Source organism: Pyxicephalus adspersus, chromosome 4 (assembly GCF_032062135.1).
Source record: "Pyxicephalus adspersus chromosome 4, UCB_Pads_2.0, whole genome shotgun sequence".
NCBI classification, from domain to species: Eukaryota; Metazoa; Chordata; class Amphibia; order Anura; family Pyxicephalidae; genus Pyxicephalus; species Pyxicephalus adspersus.
In genome coordinates this window covers 29,748,192-29,766,454 of record NC_092861.1, presented here as the reverse complement: position 1 = coordinate 29,766,454, position 18,263 = coordinate 29,748,192, and the positions used below count along the sequence as shown (strand labels likewise).

The window sequence follows — 18,263 nt, the reverse complement described above, 5'->3', positions numbered from 1 at the left end:
AGTTGACCAAAGGGATCCTTTTTTATTGGTCCATCATCCCCCCATCTCACCTGACCCGGCCCCTTCAGACTATTATCTGTTCCCGAATTTGAAGAAACACCTGAAGGGGCAACGTTTTGAGGACATTTCTGATGTCAAAGATGCTGCTGAGAGCTGGTTTGCGGCCCAACCGAAGGACTTTTATTTGAACAGTCTAGAAAGGCTGCAACTACGCTGTACCAAGTGCATCAGTTTCAGGGGGGAATATGTTGAATAAATGTTTTATTTCATAACTCTGGCTCTCTTGTTTCTAGGCAAAGCCAGGAATTTCTCAGCACCCCCTCTTATGAGTGCTGTACACACAAGACTGTTGTGTTTTTTAAGTAAGAGGGGGAACAACGAGTGAGCAGCACCCCACTGTGCTCTCTTCCCTTGACTTGTATAGCGGTTGTTCCTCATCAGATGTTCATTGATTTGTCCTGATGTAAAACCCAGAATTTAAAATGAACAACCCCAGAAGAGCTAAAAAAAGGGGCTAGATGGTGATGGATTTCCTGAAGCCAAAAAATGAGACTTGCTGCAGCTTTTATTGTACACTGTGAAAAGTTAATCATAATACAGAAGAGGAGCCTGAACAGCTGCAATACTGAACTTTAGGCTGAAATTCAGCTATGGATTCTCATAGCTGATCTCTTGTTTACATATTAACAGTACATTAGTGTGTACTCACTTAGATCTTGACAATCTAGTATTAAGTAGTGAGGCTCAAAGAGTATTCCGCTCTTGGATTTTTCTTTATCTTTAGACTTAAATCACCTGACAGGTAAACATACACATTGCCAGAGTTCATTGTGAGCAGTTCAGAAGCAGAGTATTTTGTACCTTATGCAATTGGTCATGTTGGATTAGGTAAAAAACTTATTTATGCAATAAATATTCTTGTAAATTGATGTGCAAAGATCACTAACACCATCTATGCAGCAATTTTCAGTAGTTTTATTTGGCTTGGCAAATATTTTATTTAGTTAGTTTTGTCAGTAAATTGGAGACAATATTACAAAAAAAAGAAAAAAAAGCAAAGTCTGATAAATATTAAACTAAAGCAAAGGTTACATGTAAACATGTTGAAGTCTAGGTCAGTGGCTTCTTTCCTATACACCTGTACACACATTTCCATTTGAGATTCCTGCCAGAGATGCCTGTTTGAGTAGCAGCAACACAAATGATCAAAGGTCAGTGAGGATTTCTGATCTACTAATCCAACCATTCAATGACTATATTAATGATAGCTTTTTATTTTCTATTATTTACATGTATTACTAGCTTACAATATCTTACAGCGACCATACAACTTACATTAAGATGAGATATTCAGACTGCTGAATTTTTTTTAAACCTGATACATACCATTCATGTGTATTACAAACAGGTGCTTTACCTGCCATAGAGTGTCTTTGTCAGTCTGTTGTGCCCTCCGTAAACCCAAAGGTAGACTGTTTTTATTAGCAAAAATCGGGGGTGGCTTATTTGATGGGGATGCCTTATTTTCGGGAAACACGGTAGGTTTCGTAGGGAGCAGCGGTTTCATAATCAGTACAGTAAGTACCAATGGCCACGTTTTTTTTTTATAACCTCTATTATAGCCTGAGGCTTTCTCCACTTTTAAAGTTGTAAATGCTATATGGCTACAATAAAGTTGTGATCATGCCACTTGGTAAAAATGGCAAAATTCTTTTCTGTTTTAAAATCGGTAGTTTTAAAATTAGTATGAATTGAAAAAATAGAAGTATTTGTGTAGAAATTATACATTTTTTTGATATTTTTTAAAAAGTATAGAAAAGAGCTCAACAAATAATTACACACAGTGAAAATCCAAAATCAGTGTGCTAGCAATACCCCAAAATGGGAATGTAGCAATACAGGAAAATGAAAGAGCTGCCAGGCCACAGCTAGGCCATCATAGCAAATAAAACAGCGCATCAAATTTTGCAATTATGAAAAAAAGGGAATTGAACATACGCAACCTGCAGGCATTTCATCATGGTTGCCACATTCTGAGAATGATGAAAACTAAATTAGTTATAAATGGGCATAAACAAAAAAAAAACATAATGGAAAATATGAAAGGACATGGAGGCCAAAGCTACTAAATCACAACCCTGAAGAGCTCAACTCGGGCCCAGGTCTAAAGTGATACAATTTTGTAAATGAAATCAGCCAAAAAAAATTAGAATATAATGGGATAAAGGGGTGAAAAAAACGAATTAGTCTTGACTAAGGGTTATTAAAGGGCTTACATTTAAAGTAATTAATAAGTGTAAACTACAGTAGTAGATTTAATATACATATGAGTACATATAACTTAGGCTATGTGTACATGTTGAGATGATTCTTGCTGATACGAATAGTTGTGCTAATCTCAGGTGAGAATCTGACATGTGTACAGCAATCACCCAACGTTGGTCATGGACGACCAACGAAGAATGACTGCTGTACAAGTCAATCGGGAAGAGCACATTGGGGTGTCACTCACTCGCTCTCCCCCCTCCCCTCTCCATCTAACAGAACACAGCTGTGTGTACAGTGCCCGTTTGTTCATATCTCACATTTATTTGTGGAAATGATCATAAAAGATTGTTTCCAGCGACAGAAAATTACACGTGTCTACACAGCCATAGCTCTGCAGATTGCACAGGAAGAATGTGACCTATGTGATACTTCTTCTGCCCTTGCCTTGGCCTGGCCCTGCCTTTCACATTGCCTCCTATTGTTGGCCTCCTTCTACCAGTTTGAGCCCCTTTGTGCAAGGAATATTGGGAGGCTTATATTTAGGTACTTGCACTAACTAATTACCAATTCAAAAAAACATTTCACAATACCCACCTGCATTAAGTGTTCTTTCATATTAGTTTATTTGTTCTGCTTTATTTAAATTGTTTGGGTAGAGTCTTGGTGGAGTCAGGTGGATAATCTTTTTGGCTTTCATACTATTAATATACTTCTGAAATACTATTTCATACTAACATAATTAAACCTAAACAATAGTGAAATAATAATAAACAAAACAAGGAACCTGAGTCCCATTGTTCCAGCTCTTGGTAAGTAGCTTTTAAGCACATAGCACTATGGAAACCTTTCATTTAAAGACGGGTACAAACACATACAAAGAAAGCATTGTCTAACTGCAAGATCAGGCAGGATACAAGAAAAAGTAGAACATTGAATACATTACTTTCATTTCTTTCTGCAATAAAGTTTTATCATTTCCTGGTATAAATATTATTTATACTGAACTATCTTATTATAGTAAATTTTATAGAAGATGTTTTCATGATGAAAGGAATTTAGTAATTGGGCAATGCCAGGAGAAATGATGAAATGCAGAAACCCACAGCAACCTCAATATCATATTAAGACATAATAACAGCCAAAACATTTTTTGTTTAGTTTTCAGTGAAAAAAGGTTTACATTGCTGTCAGGTTTTTATTGCTGTCTATATACCAGTTAATCTTGCTCCCTAAAGCAGTAAGCAAGCAAAAAGTTCCAAAATGGTAATACTGTACTTTTTTTTGAGATGGAGACATAATCCTGCCCCTGTACAAAGCATTGGTCAGACCACATCTGGAATATGCAGTCCAGTTTTGGGCACCAGTTCACAAAAAGGATTTTATGGATTGGAGAGAGTGCAAAGAAGGGCAACTAAACGAATTACCCAATTACAGAGATTTCTTGAACTAAATCTATAAAGAGACATCGAAGGGAGGATATGATGACTCCGAAAAAATATATAAATGGTCCATGTAGAGAGCTAGCTACTAAATTATTCACCTTAGGGTCATTACAAAGGACAACTGGGCGCTTATTGCATTTGGAGAAAAAGAAGTTTAATCTCTGCATAAGGAAGGTATTCTTCACAGTAAGGTCTGTGAAAATAGTAGTTTTAGCACATTTTATAGAATGCTTTAGGAAAAAGCTAGATACTCTTCAGAAGCACAGAAAATACCTGGTTAATAAAGTTTTATTGTAAAACTGTTGATCCATGGAACATCTGATTGCCTCACGGGATCAGGTCTCCACTGTGGTGAGCAGCGAAAGCCAACAAACTTAACAGTCCTAAGAGGAAGAAGCAGCCAGTGCAGGGATTGTTAGGAAAATGTATTTTCAGACCAGGGGCATGCACACCCCTTCCCTAGCCTGGTGCCAAGGAACGGATAGCTGGACTGCATGAACAAGGTTCTGAGGGCACACAAGCCGGATACTAGGGAAAGAATGGCAGGCGTGCAGGTAGACATATGACTGTGCAAACGGGTGTGGGGGCCCCTGTCTGGGGCCCTTGTCAGGTGCACACTTTCCACAATGGTATTATCACCCCTGCCAGTCACTATCGACAAACCTTCTGACTTGCACTCTATAGCTGCACCATTGACATACAAAGTAGTGTAGACATCAAATTTCTATGGCAGCTGTACACAGGCTTTCATTGAAGGTCAGTAATAGCAATGAATGTTTTTCCTGCTTAAAACTTTCAGTTTTTTTCCACTTGATTACTTTGGCCTTCTGCCTTTTGCATACACCCATTCCTCTATCATCCTACAGAATAAGTTGTGAATATGTTATTCATGTATAATAATTCAATGGTTAAGCAAGAACTGGGAGCATTATATATAATTACTTTGTTTGTATGAAAGATTAGCAACATTGTCTCACACTATTTCTAAAGTGTCATACTTAACATAAACTGGGAGTAAACAGTTTAGAGCAGCCTTTGTAGGGTGTTTCTCCAAAGTAACACTTGAAATAATGTTTAGATCTCAGGGAACTTATGCTAAAACTAATTAAACGCGGATCAGTGGAAAAAATGCACTGCTATTAATGTCACTCTTATAGACAGCTAAAACAATCATTTGTGTCCTTCAACTGGTTCTGCCAAGTGGCATTGGCCCAGGAAATATGCACCCACCAACAAATGGGAGGTCAATCAACCACAGGTCAAAGAAACTTTATGATGAACCCTAGGGTTTAACAAAACCCTTTTTGGGGAATAGTGTTTTCCTAGTTTGACGAATATAAGAAAAAAATGGTTTTCTGCTTGGAAAAGGGTAGGATCCTGTTCAATAATCTTTTACAAAGTATGAGGAAAATATAAAACAAGATAGTGTTAAGCCTTTTTGATTTTACCCTAATCTCTTGTTTGCAGGCCTTTGTGTTCCTAATTGTTTGTATTTCATAAACATCAACTTTTGGAAATACTTGGCCAGGTATATTAGAAATTAAAAATAATATTCTTAAAAAAATAATGACATTTGTAAAATACATAGGTAATTCAAAGTAAGCATACAATTAAGAAATATAATCTTGACTTTATATGTAAAAGTCAAGCACTGCCTCTCACTAGTCAGGGAGACCACAAGAACCATTATGATGGCTTAGAGGTGGAGGAGTAATGCAAAGCTCAATTTGTATCGGAAAAGTAAAGATATATTTATGGATATGTATAGTCTATATGTATGGATCCAGTATTTCATATAAATATGTAATGCTTTGCAATTTTCACTAAAAGACTCAGTAGTTTCAAAAAAGTTGTTGGAAGGAACCACTGAGACTTTCAAGAAAGATTTCTTTTTGATGGAGTTGTGTTTGACAACATGGGCAGTAAGGAAGATTTTACTCTCCATTTGCATGCAAAGTTTTTAATCAAACTTTTTCTCCAACTGGGTCACCTTGAAATACCACTGGTGTTGCCTACGGCCACACCACCCTGAATGTTCCAGATCTCGTCTGATCTCAGAAGTCAAGCATGGTTGGGTCTGGTTAGTATTTTGATGGGAAATGTTGTCAAATTGACAATAACTGGGAGTTTCCAGTGATTGACAATCGGTATTTGTCAAATTGTAAGGTTCGGGTTTGGAGGATACCCAGTGGGAACTTGCGTGCATCCATGCCTTCTATAGCCCTGAAGATACCAGGTAGGCTTTCGACTCTTTAGGCTGGTTGCTTTACATACATGCCTTTACCAAATCCTTAGGTAAAAAAAAAATCATACACAGAAAATGTTTGGGTATATGCTTTATTTACAATCAAAGTGTTTTTTGCCACATTAAAGAGTCGCTGACACAATGTTACAATCAAGTTGTAAAGGATGAAAAAGTCTCCAAAGCCACACCTGAAATCCCCCAAATTGTGTTAACTGTATACCTTTTTCAATTAATTGCTAAAAAAGCATTTTCTGTGTATTGTAAACAAACAAAACTAAGTAGGCACTTTTGTTAGTGATACAAAAACAATTCATGACTTCATAAAATTGCTTCATGAGATAAAATAATGATTCACCTTTTATAGTTTCGCATTAAACAAATACTAACTTTTGCAACACTCTCTTGGCTGAATATAGCATGGCTATGGCACAATAGATCTGTGTATAGTTTCTGGAGGAAAAGAAGTAGTTATTTCATGCATAGCTATAGGCTCCACATTTTATTAAAACACAGGCATCATACAGTAGATAAGCTTTTTTTAAACTGTGACTATATTCTATGCCGTGATCAGACCAATAATACAATTTTTAAAGTGTACAATACATACAAACAGTGTTACATAAATATCAATGCACAGCAATTATGGATAATCACGAATGTAACATAAAAAATGAGCATTTAAAAGGAAAAGGAACATTAGGATTATAATTCTCTGCATATTTTATTGATAAGTACTGTTGAAATAAAAGTATTAGAATGATTCTTTTTTTGCAACCTTTGCTAGTATTTTAGTTACAGTAATAAGGTTCAGAACTTTTTTTCCATAGTATACAATGTGTAACACTAATTTGCCTGTAAGGAAGATCCAATTGGAGATATGGTTTTATCTTTTCAGGCTTGGCTTGCAGGGGAAAATCCAGGGCAATGAAGTTCATGTTAATTAAAAGAACAATGTGCTTACAGCAATGGCCAGAATTTCTCCTGCCCCATTTCTTCCTGCTGTCTGAACGTCTGACCTTGCTTGGGATTTTCCCCGCACAGATATGCTGGGAAAGAATTTCATAAGAGGCTCATTGTATTCAAATTTTTTTCTTTTCTGGACTAACAACTAACTGTAGTATCTAATTAAGAAAAATGATAAAAGGTAGAAATCTTTATCACTTTGATCTATTTTGATATACAGCAGATACAGATGTTAATTTCTTGTTTTTTTTAACAAGATCAGTATAATATGCAAAGTAGTAAAGATAATTTCCAATTCAAAAACATAGCTGAAACAGCGTTGCATAGCCCTGGTCCCTAACATACAACTCAATACCCTAAAGTCTTACTGTACTTTTGAAATGAATACTATTGCAGAAAGCACACTTATCCCATCTGCCTGGATTCTCAGATCTGAATCAATATGGGATCCTATATTTAGACTGTAAATATGGACAGTGGCACTGGAATCAAGGCTATGTGACAGGGCACTATTAAGAATTGCACCAATGCATATGATGCAGGAGTTACCACAGTGCAGTTGTGTGAATGGGGCCTGAATTGTACACATGTCCAACTTTTGATAATAAAAAGAACTATAAACTTTCACAATTTCTGCAGAATGTGGGCCAAGCACATAAACAATAGTGATTTATGTACAACTACAATTGCAAATGTTTGAAGATAAATAGCACAGTGCAAACTTATCCAATAGTCCAACCAGCATAAGCAGCAACTACCAGATTGCCAGCTTGGTTATAGGGTCAGAAAAAGTCCTCCAATTAATGTATGTATTGCCAATATTTACCACTTTATACCAGTTAAGGGTGTTCAGAAGAGCTGATGCATTGGGCCTGATTTATTAAAGCTTTCTAAGACTGGAGAACATAGACTGGTATATGAGAACCTGGAATATCCCACAAACTTGAAATGGATCTAGTCCAGAATTGAAAACAATTGCTAAATAATAGGAAAAGCAGAAGCTTCCAAATCACCCAGGTTCTCCCATGATAGCTATGATAGCCTATCTTCTCCAGTCTCAGAGAGCCTTAATAAATCAGGCCTATTGATCTAATTATGGGCAATAGAAGGCTGCCAGCACTAGTAACATTTGTGTTGATGTGACACTATTAACCCCCCCTGACGGTAGCCACACTCGGGGTAGAAAAAAAAACTCCTACCTACTCCCCTAGATCCAACGGCATCCTCAGGGATCCCCGGTTGGCTTCTTCATCCCATCCTCGATGTGATGCATAAAGCATTGGTACACTGGGGAGGCGTGGCGGGAAATTTCAAAGTGGATTACATTGTAATCTGCTTTTAAAACATTGATTACAGTAAAAAAGTTATAAAAAATAAATCCAAATAATAAATCCAAAAGTTTATTCTATTATTGTACCCTTGTTTAGACCAATTTTAAAATGTTTTTAAATGTTTACATTTTTTATATAAATTATTACATTCATTATTTTTTATAATCATTATTTATTATTATGTATTATATTTTAATTTAGGATTTGTGTTTCAAACTTACCATACCCGGGAGTTATTCCAAAGAATTACAGGCCTAAAATATTAAACAAAAATTTCCATGCAAAACAATGTACCGCTTTTGACATAAAAATACAGACATAATTAGACCGCCAGGGAGGTTAAGCAATACAAACTGGATGGAAGTGACATGCAGTTCATCCAACAGCTAATATTTACTAAAACACACTTCAGGAGGTTTATTTTTAAGCAGATAGGTTGTGGTTCTATTAGCTAGAACATTTATTTCCACACATGGAACAACCATAAGCTGTTTGGCAATTTTATGCAACATTTGTATCCAAGATACCACGACATTGCAACAGTTTTTGGCAAACGTTAACACGGTCTGTGGTCAGATTTATGGAGTGGAATTTTTGAATTTTCAGCTTACTAATGACAAACCTTCCACCCTATTAAGCTCAACATATCTTAATACCTCCTCCACCATTCAGGTTACTCATGGCTGAGCACTATATACTGGGTAGGAAGGGAAGAGATCACGTTTAAAGTAAATCTGCCACTGAAGAAGGCTGTCATTTCTGAAAATTGTAGTTGGCTGGATACTATGCTGTCTCTCTTAATTCAATATTATTCAAGAATTCTCACCCTGAATTGTTAATACTTGTATACAGCATACTTGTTCTAGGTCAATGTGTCAAAATACTGAGAAACAGGGATTTAGATTGAGAGGCAGAAATAATCAATTTTGTTAAAAGAGAAAACTAAGAACGAGATATATCCATTGTATTAGCATACGCAAAGAAAAGGAAAGAAAATATTTCTACAGAATCTTTGTAGACCCTCAAGAAGGGTATAGAGTAGGGAGAACTTGGTTAGCTATGGTATGGGAGATACAAGAACTGTATTGCACATCAAACTGAAGGCAAAAGAATATAAATCTTGCCACACACATAACAGTGTAAGTGTACAATACCTATTCAATGAACGTTTCATCAACAACTATGTAGTGTGAAGGTCTACAATGACCAACTTGTCACTAGACATGAGCGCTATTACCCTGAGAGTATCTCTAAGGCAATGCAAATACTGACTTTTAGAAAGCAAATATGAACTGCAGGTGACTCTGTTGAAGCTTCTATAATGCGGATTGTAGGGACAACTTGGAACCTAGTAAGTGCTCTCCAATAGGTATTTGAGAATATTCCATATACAAAGTATGGAGAATGTAAACAGTGAAAGGTGAAGGCTCCAAAAGTGTTAACCCAATCTGGACATCACAACCTAATAAGTCATTGACATTAAAGAACTTGGCAATCAGTAAAATCTTTAAAGCTTGAACTCCTTTCCTACAGGTCAGGTAACTACTAGGAAGCAAACCCAGGATCAAGGCAAAAACATCAGAAATTCAAGACTCAACCTGCCTTGTGAAACCATATCTGGGGGATTTGTCTTTCACAAAACAGACCTTGGGGGCAATAATCCCGTGTCCTGTCCATGTACCAAGCAAAAGTTAAAGATTTCCCACAGTGGAGTAGCTCTGGCAGCAATAATAACAAATTTTAGTATAGTGAGGGAAGGTGAAGGTTTGTATTGCTATGTCCTTCCTGACCTGCTTTATAGCGACAAATTTGATATCTTATAGGAAAATACCGTCAACAGGATAAAAAAAGTTTTGGCCAGAAGAAGTTCTGTCATGTATTTGTGAAGATGCATTGCACAACAACAAACAGAACACAAAGTTCCAGTACTACATCATAGAACCTAATAAAACAAAGCAAACATTAGATGCAAATCACACATCCAGTCTAACTAAAATAATAATCTCATACAGAAGGAAATGATTAAAAAAAAAACAGTCTTCTGTGTAATCCTATTATCTTTTTATGCATTGTTACGAAATTATGGCAATTCACTGACAGGGAAAATACTACATACTTTATGATGTATTTGATGTACAGTGAGTATTGCTAGCATCTAATAAGAAAGCAAATATAATCATTTGAATAAGAAAAGTTGATGAAGAGGGAGACTTGGCCAACTGCCACAAAAAGATGGCTGTACTGTAAATCAGCCCCGACCACAAAGCAACTCAGCGCCCCCACTCAGCAATTCGAGGCATCCTACTCTCACACATACTGGTGGTGGATTACTCACACATTGCAAGATGCTGATGGAAGGGCTATGAAAGCCCATGGGCTGTTTGTCCCTTAAGACTTGGGTGGAAGTCAAGATGTCAATGCCAAAGGTATTTTGATTTCACCATCTCATGTCACAGGCTGAGGAAACACTACAAAGGTAATAAGGTGTTGATACTGATGGCAACCAGTGCTGGGAATTTCTGCTCACCACTACTTGGCTTATTGCCATAAACACAGGATAGTCCTGCACATTCTAGTCTGCAAACCTCTCTCCAGAAATATTGCAGCAGTGCAATAGAGACCCAGCCTGTGGGCTTTTTCATATTGAGGTGCATTATCTTAATGGCTTCCCAACGAACAGCCACCATGTTTTAGATACTAATTTAACCTCCCTTGAGGTCCTATTATGACAGTAATTGTGAATGTCAAAGTGGTACATTCTGTTTAAATTTTCCACCAGGTCACGTCCCCCTGGGCCTTTCCGCTGCACGCTCCCATGTTTCATTTTTCACCCTGGGGATGCAAGGCCAGTGGACACAGATGCCAGGTGGGCGTTGCCGGAGGATGCTACGGGCTTGTGGGGACCAGGCAAGCCCTTTACAATGCCACCCCGAGTGTGGCTTGGGGTTACCGCTTTTGGTACTGAAAATTAACTTGAGTAACACTCAGAAATACTGCAAGGAAAGTTAAAGGACATGTCTTTGCATTGGGACCTTCTTTCCTTAACACACCAACCTAAATTTATTATAACAAAAATTGGAACTAGATTTGACCATATTGAGCGTGAAATGCCTGAATATGCAGTGGTCCATAATGAATTGGTGAATTCCTACAAAACTTTTACAATGGACCTTCATCAAATCAAGCCTAAACTCGCCTATGTGGAAGACAGGTTATGCAGAAATAATGAGAAGTTCCGAGGCATAGATGTCCCACTCATAGATTTGATTTCCTTTAGTCATTTATTTTACATAATATACCTGAGGTTACAATGTCTAAGATAGCTATTGATAGAACCCATTTGATTCTTCTAGTTACACCTTTTTCCCATCAATGAGAAACTGATGCAATTGATGAGAAATATTTAATCACTTCTGGATCCACACCCGTCTACATGCACTTTTTACAGGCTACTGTTACACTAAGAAGAAAACGTATAAAATTTAACAAGACCTTAAGGCTTCAGAAAATTCCATATCAATATGGATACCCTATGTTACCTAGGATTACATCAATTAATGCAAAATGATTTATAAGCCCTCGTAATTTTAGACCCCAATGCTAGATACAATATTCTAGAATGTGATATTAATTATAGGCCATATATTATTGTGAATCTATATGCTCCTAATACTAAACAAATCTTTTTTAAAAATAATATTGTATAGGAGCATGCAGTCTAGAAGACAATAGAAACTTTAACTTGGCATCGAATACTTGGATGAACACCTCATCACTACGTAGAAGAATTTGAACTTCTATCCAATTCTTTTTTCATAAAGAAGGCCTTTAGGACATTTGGAGATGCCTTCTTAAAAAAAAAAAATCACCTGTTATTCAACGTCTTACAAATTGTTTTTCCATATAGACTTGTTCCTGATGGATCAATGCCTTCTTCAGAAAATCCAGACTTCGGACAATTATATCATCACATTGCCGGACCATGCTCCAATTTCTGTTGCCTTCTTAAGCACCCTGCATATACATAACTAATTATGGAAAACTTCAAGAGTTATTTTAATTGAATAAAATATTACAGATGTTGACCCTTTCACTGCTTGGAATACTTATGGGCTTCTGACTAAGACGGTATCCTGGAAGAGGAAATTAAGAATGCAGCAATTTAATGATCCTATGACTAAGTTTAGAGCATAAGAGTCAAAACATAAATATGCCACCTCATTGCCCCTTCCCTATCCTACTGGAGACATACCAAGGTGATGGGGGCAAACCTTGACATTATTGACTGATCCCATAGTATTTTTATTGTTAAACAGGATTTATATAGCGCCAACATATTACGCAGTTCTTTACAATAAAGGGGTTGCAAATGACAGATGCATACAGACAGGAAGAGAGGACCCTGCCCAAAGGAGATTGCAATCTAAGAATGAAATGGAACTTTTGGGCACCATTTAGCATGATTTAAGACTACTAAAATGCCCAGATTCTGATTTTAACCTTTTTAGGATTTTACCCTATTATTTATTTAAAGCTCCTGTATCTATCTATATCCCTACTATAGCATGGTACCTCTATAGAGCTTCTATGTAAAGCTAAGAAAACACCTATTTTTATGAATTATTCTATTTCGAATGAGCAGAGAAAAGGCAATATGATCAGTAATTGAATTTACCAAATGTGTGAACCATTGAGATGCTTTTCCAAAGATTAAGACTCCATTTATAATTGCCAAAAATAGTTCTATGATATCTTCTCATTACTGGTGATAATGGCCCTGATTTATTAAAGCTCTCCAAGGCTGAAGAGAATACACTTTCATCAGTAAAGCTAGGTGATCCAGCGAACCTGGAATGGATTTGGGCCAGGATTGAAAACACTTGCTATCAAAAAGCAAATTACGTTGAAGAACAAATGAACAAATGTCCATTGCAGGTTTTCTGGATGACCTAGCTTCACAAATGAAAGTGTATCCTCTCCAGCCTTGGGAAGCTTTAATAAATCAGGCCCAATATGTCCTTGTTGGTACGCTTGTACCAATTTACACTTGTGGGGGGCAATGTGTAAATTAGTAGCTGAAGTGATTGGAATTCAAAAGTAGCCCTTACCAGCACTGCCTAATCTCGGTATTGGCTCATACCCTACCGAATAATGGTTGGTATGAATTAATTTCCTCTTTGTTAATGGACAGGAGATTGCAAGCTGATGGAAGAGATTTGAGACACTAAGCATGTAAGATTTCATACATAGGGTAAACAAGCTCAATATGAAAAGCCGATGGAAATGCATAGCCAATAAAAATCATAAAGCAATGATACTTATGTTTACTACCAATGGTCTGTCTGGCATCCCAAATGCACAGTATTGTTTTGATCAGTGTGATCGGACAGTGTTGGAATGGCCCCTGCAGGCGGATAATGGATCTTTTCATATTTTTAGCACTTGGTTATTTATGTTCAAGATTGAAATTATAATATGGATAACAAAACTAGGTGTTGTCATCTTTTATCCCGTGGGATAATGTTTCTGATGCTGAACTGTAGTGTGTTTGGTACAGTATATGAAAAAATTTCAATAAAATAAAAAAAAGTATACACTTTTAAGGATTCATGTATCATGACATCAAAACAGTGCTTAATTTGGTCCTTAACATGTTTTAAAATGATTTTAATCTAACCTCATGTGCAAAACAGCACACAACACATTCCTCCATGTCATTATTTATTTACCAAAAATGATGCCAAAATGTGGAAGCCATGTGTTAATAGCTTATAGAACCACCTTTAGTGGCGATATCTTGAAATAATAATTTTCTGCATGACTTTATCAGTCACACACATCATTGTAGAGGAATCTGGGCCTGCTATTTTTTGCAAAATTGCTTCATTTCATTAAGCTGCTTGGGCATTCATTTATGCACAGCTTTCCTAAGGTCCCTCCACTACCAATGGTACTGATAGCCCCTGCTTTCCTCTCCAGTATACCTAAAGTTAATAAAGCAGGCGGGTCAGAATGATACTCAGACATTTGCAGAATAATAATAAAAGATAATCTTCAAAATAAAATATTACATCACTTACATCATGTTCTGATAGGAACATTTTATAGATTTAGTTGCTTACAAATTAATATTATTCTCACATGCACAATGCTCAAACACATCTTCAATGATTACAAAAAACAAATAACATTCACCTTCTTATAAGTATAAAATAGTCCATCATTAGGTAAAATACACCAGGTCATGTACTAATTGAATTATATACACAGTTCTAAAAACAAGAGATAAATAAGCACTAACAGGGTCTGTATCACCTACAGAGATCTGCCTGTGGCAATTTCTGTTCCTCCATAGGAAACAATGAGGATACGGCACATACTGAGAGACCTCTAGCCTGCCAGGTGCACACCCCTGGGATCTCTTTATCCAAACAACTGGTAAGCAAATCTGTCAAGACGGCAAATTCTAAGAGGTAACAAATTCTGCTTCGTAGTAGAAAAATGGTTTGTAAAAAAGAAAACAAAAACCTTTAAATACCATTACGAGTCATGGTCATCATATTTCCGGTAACACAAATTAAATATTCTGAATAGTTAACGTGGTTTGCAAATTGCAGGTATTAGTGTTAAACCGTACTTAGCTTGTGGTCCCCCCCAGTCCAATTACACGTTGTGTCTGATAACCAAAATAATTTAACCCAGTCTAATGAAGTAAAAGGGAAGAACCATTCTACTCTGTTTAAAATAAAATAAAAAAGTTTTAAAAAACTGCATTTATTTACAAATTTCTTACACTATGCCAAAAATTAAGACCAGCTAAATTTAAAAATCCTTATCTTTGTTTTACACCTGTGAAGTAAAGCAGAACTAAACTTAAAATTTAAAAAAATTCAGAACAGGCAGGTTCTTTATTCCAGAAGGGACAGGTGATGTTTATTTTGCAAAAAAATAAATGTATTTTCCTGTTCACAATTTTTAAACTACACTCACCTCTCCTTAGTCTGTCGCTGCAACTTTCACCCATTTTTTACTTACACACATGGGATCTGATTTATTAACCTCCCCAGCGGTCTAATTCTGTCCAAATTTCCATGCAAAAAGCATTACAGTTTTTTGCATGGAAATGTATTTTACATTGTAGGCTATAATTGTTAGGCATAACTCCCCAAAATATGTCCAATTTCTCGCCGCTCCGTCCGCACGAACCGGCACCAGCATCACGGGAAAACCCATAGATCTCAGCTCTTCACTTCGCGTCTGGAGATCGGAGGGAGAAGACGTGTCCCCAGGACCAGCGGGGACCAGAAGGACGAGGGGGGGGTGACAACGAAGCAAGGTAACTGGGGTTTTTCTTAGCTTAAAGTGAACCTGACTGTGACTCGGGATTACCGCTTTTTGCAAGTGAAATCCACCCCGAGTCACACTCGGGATTACCGCTAGGGGGGGGGGGGGGGGGTTCACCCATTTTTTACTTACACACATGGGATCTGATTTATTAACCTCCCCAGCGGTCTAATTCTGTCCAAATTTCCATGCAAAAAGCATTACAGTGGGGGGGGGTTAAAGCTGTCCAAGACTGGAGAAGATGGACTATCGTAGGGGAACCTGGGTGTTTTCGCAAATTTTAAATAAATCTGGTCCAGGTCTAAAAATATTTGCCAACTAATACCAAATGATGTTTATGAAATTCAATCAAGATTTGTTGGAAGATCTAGGTTCTCCATCATATTACGCTGCGCTGTACAAAGTCCACAGTCATGTCACTAGCTGTTCATTAAATGGGCTCACAATCTAATGTTCTACCTCAGTTATATGTCTTTATTATAGTCTAAAGTCAACTTTGGGGGAAGCCAATTAACCTAACTGCATGTTTTTAGGAGGAAACCAGAGGAAACTCACGCAAACCCCACAAACTTCATGCAGATAGTGTCCTGGCCGAGATTTGAAGCTGGGACCTAGCACTCCAAAGGCCAGAGCACTGACCCTCTGAGCCACCATGCTCCCATGATGTGCAATCTTCACCAGTCCTGGTGAGCTTTAATAAATCAGGCCCATTGTTTCTTCCAATATACAGTATGTGATGAGGATTTGTATAGTGGAAGTATATTATACCTATCAATCACACCTATCAGTTTATCCAACCCAGGATTATGTGTCACTGGGAACTACAGGGATGCTGCCATTTGTAATGTGGTATATGCGATCATGAGAAGTGATGGGGGTTTGTAGTGTACAGTATAGGAATGCTTTCTTTTTTACATTATTCCACATTTTAAAGTAACATGTTTAACGTATTAATTTTTTTTTTTGTATTAGAATGAGTTTTCATTTCTGTATAAGATGAACATAAAGCTATGCCCCCATTACTACTGAATAATTTAATGATTTGCAAAGCCAGGGAATCATCTTTCATTTTTGTCTGAAGGACACACTGATGGAGTGTTTGCACAAGAACATGTCATAATAGGTAAAATATTAACAAGTTGTGGTTTGCTGAGGAAAGGGGAAACTAGTAATTTACATGCTACAAATAATTACATGAACTTCAAAAAGGATTTCAAAATCGAAGGACCTTTTTATTTTTATTTTTTTTAACATGTTACATGTACAGTAATTCAAATAATGTGTTGGAAATTTCAGGTATTGCAGGGGTTATTTAGAAGAATATGTACATTTATATTTACATATTGTGCTATGCAAAGCCAGACATAAAAAGTAACCTTCAGTTATTTATTATATCTAGGTACACATGTACTCTCCTGTAAAAGATGATATTTCAGATTTTGATTGATGTTGGTGAGTTCAAACACCTGACAGTTCCAATACTTGTGCATAATATATAAGTATCTGGTGGTCCGGGAATGGGGAGGGGGGGGGAAAGGGGGTGGTGGGAGTGGGGATGTTCCCTGTTGTCCCTGGTAAACACAATTCAGAGAATAATAAGGAGCACAGAGAGAGAACAAAGAAAGAGGTTCGAGGCTCAAAAGTATTGTGTCACACTATGAATGTATTAATACATCTTAACTTCATACATAACAAAATCATACAAATGCATAATTCATAAACATATATTTATTAGTATGTTGTATTTCTCCTGCCTAGTTCTGGTAAAAGGAATCACAGAAGTAGGAACATTGATTCAAGTTAACAAAACATATTATGTTTGTCTTGCCTAGTTCTGTTCTAGATCACAGAAATAGGATAGTTCACTAGACATAATATTGCTAGCGTGGACATTAAACAGCAGAGAATATGTATGGGAAACAGGAAAAAGTTTTCCGTATAAGTCCCCGTCACGTTTCGCCCAGATTAGGCTTCCTCAGGGGTATCTGACTTTATATGATTTATGGTAGGTAGTAGGAAGGTCAGGTCTCAAATAGTGTATAGACAGGTAGTTCCTAAAGGCTTTTGCTGGCACCTGACCATGCAGCAATGCTATATCCCTCCTCAATCATTGTTTGCTGGTATCCAACTCTTATACATATAACTACTACCTGTAACCCTATAAGAGCATAAGACCATTGGATGAATACCTACATTCACCCTCATACCTCATCATATGATACCAAACAACTATGTTAGTCCATATAAACCCTACTTGTGTATCAGCACTACCTTAGGAACTACCTGTCTATACACTATTTAAGACCCGAGCTTCCTACTACCTACCATAAACTCACCCACTCTCCCATTGCAGGTCCAGAGACACAACCTGCCCACTTCCTGAGCTTGCCATCTGTACAGGAGACATGGTCCACGGCTCTGACTTGTGCGCCATCCCCCAGTGTAGTCCTTCTCTAGACCCCGCTCGAGGGCCAGAGCCACGGACCACCAAAATTTTCTCATGGACTACCGGTTGGCGACCGCTGGTCTTGGGAACATGTAAAAAGATAATTTGCTTACCCCAGCCGTCACCCCTCAGCCAGCAAGGCACCTCTCCCATCCAATTTCTGGGTTGTGGAAAGTCATTGGCATCCTCATTTACAACAGAGGACTGCTGGTCCTACATTGCAT

At 37.2% G+C, this 18,263-nt stretch overlaps 1 long non-coding RNA gene across 1 annotated transcript; it reads left to right on the top strand.

Moving 5' to 3' along the window:
- The first annotated feature begins 680 nt into the window (after positions 1-680).
- On the top strand, positions 681-12,342 carry LOC140330005 (uncharacterized). The gene is made up of 2 exons (XR_011920563.1): positions 681-1,211; positions 11,957-12,342. It is a non-coding gene; the product is annotated as an uncharacterized lncRNA (long non-coding RNA).
- The last annotated feature ends 5,921 nt before the right edge of the window (positions 12,343-18,263 follow it).